This window comes from Otolemur garnettii, unplaced genomic scaffold (assembly GCF_000181295.1).
Source record: "Otolemur garnettii isolate 467f Iridium unplaced genomic scaffold, OtoGar3 scaffold00002, whole genome shotgun sequence".
Taxonomy (NCBI): domain Eukaryota; kingdom Metazoa; phylum Chordata; class Mammalia; order Primates; family Galagidae; genus Otolemur; species Otolemur garnettii.
Window position 1 is genome coordinate 38011412 of NW_003852397.1, and position 8204 is coordinate 38019615.

Consider the following 8204-nt stretch of genomic DNA (forward strand, 5'->3'; position numbering starts at 1 on the left):
AAGCAAAAAAACCTTAATCTTTCTCTACTACCCCCCATTTAATAGAAGGATTTGTTATGTAAAATTTGGATTCTGCCAAAAGGCCTCATGAAGGACCAGAAGGGCACAGGTTTCCTTAAGGCTACAGTTTCCCACCCTTAAGGGAACTGCATGTGGAAACCAGAGAGATACGATGTATCCACGGTTGGTTGGCTACATTAGTAGCTTCCCAGCCTTTAAAAATCCCTCTGTGGCTGGGAATGTTGCATAGTAGGAAAGAAAATAAAAAAACTTCTCAGGGTTAGCGGGCACTTTATAATCTTTAGAATCAAAGGACATGAATGAATTCTGAATCTCATTGTGAATGGGGCAACTCATCTTTCTAAAATGCATATTACATTGTCTGGTGAAGAGGTTCTCCTCCACATGCTGTCCGGAAGGCAGAGACGAGCTGGGACTTTATGGTTCCATGCCTGGAAGTGTAGTCCCCGGAGTGATGTGAATCTCTGCACTTCTTGTTGGTGGTCTGCACCAGGTAAGTATAGACTGTGGGGCAATACAAGAGTTAAACAAAAACAAGCTTTAAATGTTATGATAGTATTCTTTACTTCATTGGTCTGGTAAATCATTTTTATTCTATCATGTTTTATAAAAATCAATAAAATATTATAAAGATAAATCAATAGAACATGGTCTGCACCACAGACAGCATGAGAAGCACCACTTTAGCAGACACACATTGCTGTTTTCCTTGGGTAAAATGAAGCCAGTTCTTTCTTCAGTCCTTATTTATTTATGCATTCATTTATTTATTTGTTTGTTTATAACTCACTAAAAACCATGAGACACAAGTCATGAGTAACGAGATATAAATAACGAGACATTAGTCCCATTGTATTCTGACTGAACAAAAACCTCTTTGAGAAGGCAGGATGCTCTATAGAGACACAAGCAAGAGGGTAAAAGAACAGCTCCATCAGTGGAAGGAACGAGAACACACAGACTGTGCTTTCTCACGTGTATAGTAACCTCAGCAGCTAGAGAGGTACCTGGCACATAGTTGGCGCATTGTAAATAGCTATTGAATTAAAGAAGCACTGTCATTACTGTTGAAAAAAAAATGTGAGAAAATCAAGTCCAGCATATCAGATTCTAAACTGCTTAAGAAATTCCTTTTTTTTTTTTTTTTTACGGTGCCAATTTTAAATACAGCTTTATTTAAGACATTGCATTTTCCACTTACAATACAGTGCTTTTAAAGTGCAATGTTACTTCCTTCCCCTGTGCATGTGTTCCATATTCAAGTATTGAAAATGCCCAGTAATTCACTATAGCAGCCCAACTTTAAATCTGCCACATAATTTGCTACAAATTTGGATCCTTCAATATTTTACTGTGTGGAACAATGCTACATCTACACTTGGGTTGGCTTAATCAACCTCTTCAATGGTGGGGCCAGAGGAAGCACCACCAGAAGGAGGAGCACCACCACCAGGGAAGCCCTCAGTCATCCCTCTTGGCATGCCCTCTGGCATTCCGCCTGCACTCTGGTACAACTTGGTAATGATGGTTGGTTGCAGACTTTCTCCAGCTCCTTCTGCTGATGCTCAAATTCTTCCTTCTCTGCAGTCTGGTTCTTATCAAGCCAGTTGATAATTTCATTGCACTTGTCAAGAATCTTCTGTTTGTCCTCATCGTTGATCTTGCCTTGAAGTTTCTCATCTTCAACAGTTGCTTTCATGTTGAATGCATAGGACTCAAGTGAGTTCTTTGATGAAACCTTGTCCCTCTGCTTCTCATCTTCAGCCTTGTACTTCTCAGCTTCCTGGACCATACGTTCAATGTCTTCCTTGCTCAAATGTCCCTTGTCATTAGTGATGGTAATCTTATTTTCTTTTCCTGTACTCTTATCCACAGCAGAGACATTGAGAATGCCATTGGCATCAATATCAAAAGTGACTTCAATCTGAGGAACACCACGGGGAGCAGGAGGTACGCCTGTAAGTTCAAACTTGCCAAGCAAGTTGTTATCCTTGGTCATGGCACGCTCACCTTCATAAACCTGGATGAGCACAGCCAGCTGGTTGTCAGAGTAGGTAGTGACAGTCTGTGTCTACTTGGTTGGAATAGTAGTATTGCGCTTAATGAGCACAGTCATAACTCCACCAGCAGCCTCAATACCCAGAGAAAGAGGAGTGACATCCAATAGTAGCAAATCCTGAACATTCTCTGATTTGTCACCAGATAAGATGGCCGCCTGGACAGCTGCACCATAAGCAACAGCCTCCTTGTTAAGGAGGATGCTCCTATTCAGTTGATGGGGGTTGATGCTCTTACTCAGTTCTTTTCCATTGAAGAAGTCTTGGAGAAGCTTTTGAATCTTGGGGATACAGGTAGAACCACCAACCAGGACAATATCATGAATCTGTGACTTGTCTAGTTTGGCATCTTGAAGGGCTTTCTCTACAGGGTCCAGGGTGCCACAGAACATTTCAGCATTCTGTTCTTCAAATCGGGCATGGGTAATGGAGGTATTAAAGTCAATTCCTTCATAAAGGGAATCAATCTCAATACTAGCCTGGGTGCTGGAAGATAGAGTACACTTAGCACATTCTCAAGCAGTACAGAGGCAACGGACAGCTCTTTTATTCTCACTGATGTCCTCCTTATGTTTGCGCTTAAATTCAGCAATAAAATGGTTGACCATTTGGTTGTCAAAGTCTTCGCCACCCAAGTGAGTATCTCTAGCTGTAGATTTGACCTCAAAGATTCCATGCTCAATAGTCAGGATTGACACATCAAAAGTGCCACCTCCAAGGTCAAAGATCAGCACATTTCTTTCAGCTCCAACATTTTTGTCTAAGCCATAAGCAATATCAGCAGCAGTTGGCTCATTTATAATTCTAAGAACATTGAGACCAGCAATAGTTCCAACATCTTTGGTAGCCTGACACTGAGAATCATTGAAGTAAGCTGAAACTGTGACCACAGCTTTGGTAACAGTCTTTCCCAGATAGGCTTCTGCAATTTCCTTCATCTTTGTCAGAACCATGTATGACACTTCCTCTGGATAGAAACTTTTTGTCTCTCCTTTGTATTCTACTTGGACCTTGGGCCTGCCTGCATCATTCACCACCATGAAAGGCCAATGTTTCATATCAGACTGGACAACAGCATCATCAAACCTGTGTCCAATCAGACACTTGGCATCAAAAACTGTGTTCATGGGTTCATTGCAACTTGATTTTTCACAGCATCACCAATCAATCATTCGGTGTCAGTAAAGGCAACATAACTTGGAGTGGTTCGGTTTCCCTGATCATTAGCAATTATCTCTACTTTTCCATGCTGGAAGACACCCACACAAGAGTAGGTGGTGCCAAGATCAATACCAACCACAGGTCACTTAGACATGGTTGCTTACTTGTAGAGCTGGCACAGATTACGTAGGACACACAGAAGACCCAGGAGCTGCCACCGCATTCAGTGAGACCCAAGAAATTTCTTTATGTCTAAATAAAAATCCTAGCCAAACTGAAAGGAATTTCCTTTAAATAAGCAAACCCCTGTTAGGATTCTGGCTGTTACATTTCTAGATGTTCATATAGCTTTCTATATTGCTATGATTATAAAAAGTTTTGTGTGGGAAGAGTCAGGATAATGAGAAGAGCTCTTATTCATAAATTCCCTAATCTTTCTCCTGTTAATGAGACAAATCTGACAGGATCTCAGCAAAATGATAAGGTTTCCAGTAATAGTTCGTGGATTACACTGGTGACAGCTTTAGGGATCCCTTATGATGAACGTACCACCAGCACAAAAGGTCATTTTTGGTTTACCCATATGTGTATATATATATTTTTCTCTCTCTTTTTTTTTTTTTTTTTTTTGAGACAGAGTGTCAGTCTGTTGCCCTGGTTAGAATGCTGTGGTGTCAGAGCTCACAGCATCCTTGAACCCTTGGGCTTCAGCAATCCTCTTGCCTTACCCTCCCCAGTAGCTGGGTCTACAGGTATGCACCACCATGCCGGCTAGTTTTTCTTTTCTTTCTTTCTTTTTTCTTTTTTTTAATTAAATGATAGCTGTGTACATTAATGCAATCACAGGGTACAGTGTGGTGTTTTCATATACAATTTGAAATATTTTCATCAAACTGGTTAACATAGCCTTTATGTCATTTTCTTAGTTATTGTGTTAAGACATTTATATTCTACTTCTAGAAAGATTCACTTGTATTTTAGTAGAGACAGGATCTTGTTTTTCCTCAGGCTGGTCCGGATCTTTTGAGCTCGAGCACCCACCTTGGCCTCCAGAGTGCTAGGATTACAGGTGCAAGCCACCACACCAGGCCTATAATTTTTAAATAATGTATATATTCATGTTGGCAAAATTTAAAATACAGAATCATTTAAAGAATGAACTGATATTTACCTTTAATTTCATGAGAACCCTAATATTTTAATTTTTGATGTGTTTTCTATCAGTCTATGTTTCATGAATATGGAAGATAAACATTATGTCTCTTAGGAAATTTATATTTATTCATCAGCTTCTGTAATGGTAAGTTTTGGCAAATGGGTGAGTTGTTTGCAATTTTTTTTTTTTTTTTTTTTTGCAGTTTTTGGCCGAGGCTGGGTTTGAAACTGCCACCTCTGGCATATGGGGCTCATGCCCTACCCCTTTGAGCCACAGGCACCACTCAAATGGGTGATCTTTTAAATGATCCTACCACTCCTTTCTGATCTACATGGAGATAATAATTGTTTAATACAAAGAGTTATCATAAACATTACTAAGTTAGTATCTGTATAACATAAAAGAGTGATTGGGATATAGTAATTGCTGTGTATTTTGTATTTTCACTTTTGTATGAATAAACTTGTGATGGTATCTTTTGCATTCTTAAAAACTATATAAAGTAATAGAGAATGGTATCTGATGAAGCAAATTTTAATAATATATTTTGTTTAAACCAATATATTACAATATTATTTCAATATAAAATAATTAACACTTTATATTATCTTATTGGTACTAAGTATTCAAACTCTGGTATGCTCATTTCAAGTGCTGGGTGGCTGCAAATGGCTGAGAGCTACCAGACTGGACAGATCTGAGGATAAGAGCGAGGACAGATATAATTCCTACAACAAAGCAAGGGTACAAGGTAGAGAAAGAGTAGACTTCAGGGCGAATAATAAAAATTTTAGAGGAAAATCGTGTTTTTCTTGTGAGTGTAAAACTCTCGCCCCACCACCTGACACACACATTTTATCAAATCTTTAACAAAATGTCCACATTTCCATAATTCCTAGTGAATAAAATTTCCTTGCTTGAAAGGCAAAACTATACTAAATCCTGTTGCAAGGATTTTTAGCCACATGTGCATTTGCACGATGTCAACTTATAAAACCCTGTAATATACATTGCTCATAAACTTTTAGTTTGGTTTTGTATTTGTGTTCATGATTTATTGCAGTCAATCTTATAAAACTATTTAAGTGAATGATGGTTTATTTAGGCAATTCTCCATATTTGTATTTATTTATTATTATTATAATACTAGACAGATACCCTTATGAAAAAGTCTGTGTGCTCATCTCTGATTATTTCCTTAGGCTAGCTTCTGGGAACACAACTTATGGAATCCAAGGTTATGCAAACATAGGTTTCTTGTCATATGTTTCTTTCTTTCCTTTTTTTTTTTTTTGAGACAGAATCTTACTATGTCGCCCTGAGTAGAGTGCCGTGATGTCACAGCTCACAGCAACTTCAAGCTCTTGGGCTCAAGCGATTCTCTTGCCTCAGCCTCCCAAGAAGCTGGGACCACACATGCCCACCACAATGCCTGGCTATTTTTGGTTGCGGTTGTCATTGTTGGTTAGCTGGCCTGGTCCAGGTTTGAATCTGTCAAGTTCGGTATATGTGGCTGGAGCTGTTACCACTGTGCTATGGGCGCTGAGCCTTGTCATATGTTTCAAACTTCCTCTCATAGGACAGATAGTGTATTGCAGGACTTAGTATGCAGCAGTATATTCTTTAAATAGTGACATTTTTGATGGGAGGGGGGATGGCCTATTATTGTTGTTAAGTTTCAAGTTTTGAATATTTACAATGTTGAATGTTTCTCCTTGGTCTTGTTGGTCGTATTTGGTCCAATTTTTCCTGAATCGCTTGTTTATATTTGTGCCTGCAGGCCATGTCATTACTTTTTCATTAGACTCCTGTGATTCCCTGCTCAGCTCAGCAATGTGAGTATACAGGCAGGTAAGTGATGAGCAGGCCCTGCTGCAGAGCCTCAGAGATCTCACTATTGGACTGTGGTCATAATAAAATGCACTATAGTTAAAATCAGTTAAATCTTAGTAAGCAACTAAGGTAACCTTTGAAGTAAATCTATATACCCCCAGGTCTGTCTGCTATAATAGCACTACTTAAAAGCAGACAAATACTTTGAGTTTTATAATTTAAGCTTGCCATCCCCTAAGAAGGGGATTCACTTTATAAAAATATATCTGTCTGAAAACAGCCTTGGGGCCTGTGTGCTCTTTTTGCATTTAGCCAGCTATTAAACATCCCTTAGAAGCTGTGACCTAAACAGGTTCAATCTGCTTTCACTAGTAAATCAGTTAAAACTGAAAGTTCCCTAAACTATTTCAAAGATATGTTGGAGTTCCTAAAAATAATTCTTCTTTCTCAGTAGAGAAGGGGAAAATAATTTAAGAGTTGTTCAAACATAGTCAGAATCTGTCCACCCTGACTCTTTGATCATTCTTTCCTGCCAAAACACACTTACTCATGTATACAATAAATGCTTGCGTGCCTGCAGTGTTCCATGTACTATATTAAGAAGGGGAGTCAACCATAAATAAGACATTCTTTGCCCTAAAGAATTCAAGTTTGTCTAGATAAAAATACATATAAATAAATACACTATGAAGTGACAAGTGGCACAGGAGAGGTGTGGTCAAGAGCTATGAAAACAGAAAGAGAAAGAACAGCCACAGAGACTCGGAATAAACTTCATAAGGAAGTTGGTATTTGAGCTGAGTTTTGGAATATGAGTAAAAGTTTACAGTGGAAAAATAATAGGAGGAAAGAGAAGGAAGGACAGATCTGACAGAAAAGGAACAGGGACCCTTCCCCCTCCCCTTGTAAAGGGCACATTAGAGGCTTCTAAATAGGAGAGTGATAGTAATCAGAACACATCAGATTCCTATGTCCCTTCTGGGTTGCTATCACTACACCGGCATGTTATGCTTCAAACAGGCTCTTGAAACACTTGTATGTCAGCTTAAACAGAAAGCACATTGTCCAATTTAAATACTAATGCAAATTAAGAAGAAGAGAAAAAAGAAGGTCCCTGAGCTCCCAATGACATCTAGGACTGCTGCTATCTCTTAGCACATACTCCTCCCAAGAGGACTGTAAATGACAAAGGCAAATTTGTATCATTGGCATGCTGGATATTGCTCTGCACTCAAATGCTTTCTGCCATATTTGAAATTTTCAATCCAAAACATGATAACAACCAGAGCAGAAGCGTGCATCCCTTTTTCTGCATGTGCATTAAAAATGTTTGCTATTCTAACTGGCATCCAATGGGATTTAGCTAATAATCTCTGTGAAAATGATGCCAGGATGTTCTTTAGCTTTTGATACATTCTCAGATACACAGGTAGTATAATCCTGAGCAAGAAAAGAGCTGGCTTTCTACACGAGGAGAAATGAAGCATAATGTAGCACTTTGACAACCTTGAAGGTGACTTTTCCAAGCCATTGATTAGCAGGTTCATGCCCTGAAACTCAAGTCAGAGGAATTCATTTCAGTTCTTTTAGTCACTGGAGTATTAAAGAGCAAAATGCATCATTAACTCAGAAGTGGTGTATGCCATTTGGCAATAAGGGATCATCTTGACTTTGGTGACAAAGCCATCTGTGAGGATTCCTTGAATTTCAACACAGAATGAAGTAATAGCTTTCTGTGTGAAAGATAAAAGCAATCATTACCTTACTATTATACACTTTTGTCTGTTTAGTCAAAAAGTATGGATTGCCGGGAAGAACCTTGGCATAGACCAACTGTAATGAACAAAAGCGGTGTTGGAAGCTGTCCATGAAAGAAGGCATAGTAGATTTCCATGGTAATAATCTACCAAGAAGATGTTAAGAAGTTCAAATGAATCAGGAAGTTAGGGAAGTGGGGAAGTGGAGTGACCAGCAGA

At 38.9% G+C, this 8204-nt stretch overlaps 1 pseudogene across 1 annotated transcript; it reads right to left on the bottom strand.

Moving 5' to 3' along the window:
• Window positions 1-1152: 1152 nt before the first annotated feature.
• LOC100950965 lies at window positions 1153-3393 on the bottom strand (annotated as a pseudogene). The gene has a single exon (XR_152754.2). The product of XR_152754.2 is annotated as a heat shock cognate 71 kDa protein pseudogene (transcript).
• Window positions 3394-8204: the final 4811 nt, after the last annotated feature.